We start from the raw sequence: 1,342 nt of genomic DNA, 5'->3' as shown, positions 1-1,342 counted from the left end.
TCTTCTTCCACGTGGACAGCTCTGAAGATTGCATTACTAAATTTGTAAACATGTTACACACACTAGCCAAGGATATATACAAGCGCAAACGAGCTTTTCCTTTCTTCAGAGGTGACCGTAGCCAGTATCCGAAAAGTGCAGCTAGCGAATGTTGGATATGTAACGAAGCCTTTGACGATAATGATGAACAATCATCAATTGATCTGGATCACTGCCACTACAGCGGACAATTTCTTGGCTGGGCTCATGAAAAATGCAATCGAGCACGAAGGAACGTCAACTTTACCCCTGTGGTGGGTCATAATATACAAAATTATGACCTTCATCACATTTGTTTAGCCCTCCAATCTTGTGAGCCAACGACCACTGTAAGTGTAATTCCATCTACTGATGAAAAATACATTTCCATGAATTTTGGAGTACTCGTGGAGACCATAACCCTCGATGATGGAAAAGTGATCAAAAAGTATGAAAATCTGAGGTTCATTGATTCATTCAAAATGATGAATTCGTCTCTCGAAAAGTTGGTTGACATTTTACCAAGAGATCGTTTTGGAATACTTGCTTCTGTCTTTCCTAACCTATCCTCAACAGAATTGAAGCTCCTGCAGCAAAAAGGATATTACCCCTATTCATATGTTAGCGGTCGAGAAAAGTTCAGCGAAAAATCCTTACCGCCTCTTAATGAATGGCGTAACACTTTAGAAGGAAACGCAGTAACAATAACTCAAGAAAACTTGAACCACGCCAAGACGATGTGGAACACTCTGAATTGCCAAACTCTACAAGACTACCACGATGCATACCTGAAAACCGATTGCGCTCTTCTCGCATGCGTTTGTGAATTCCACAGAGAGCTCAGTTTCTCCACCTACAAACTCGATTGCATGCACTTTTACACACTGCCAAATATGGCTAAGGAAGCATCCTTGAGAATATGCAAGGCGGAGGTCGAATTGCTTACAGAACGCGAGCACCTCGATATGATAGAAGGAGCAGTACGTGGGGGAGTATGTTCAGTCTACGAGATGAGAAAGTTTACAGCAAATAATAAATATTTACCAGATTACGACTCTTCACATCCCTCGACATTTGGCTTCTGCATGGACGCCAATAACCTATACGGTGGCGTCATGCAAAATGAAAAACTCCCTCAGTCAGATTTTACGCTTAACTCTGATATTACACTGGCTGAGATACTAAACTGTCCTGATGATAACCCTGTCGGTTACTACGTGGAAGTCGACTTGCATTATCCAGCAAGTCTACACGATTACCATCAGGACTTCCCCCTCGCACCATCGAAAAATATTGTTGAGGATGACTGGCTCAGTGACTACCA

Source organism: Convolutriloba macropyga, chromosome 11 (genome assembly GCF_964194025.1).
Source record: "Convolutriloba macropyga chromosome 11, txConMacr16.3, whole genome shotgun sequence".
Taxonomy (NCBI): domain Eukaryota; kingdom Metazoa; phylum Xenacoelomorpha; order Acoela; family Convolutidae; genus Convolutriloba; species Convolutriloba macropyga.
This window is presented reverse-complemented; position numbering follows the sequence as displayed.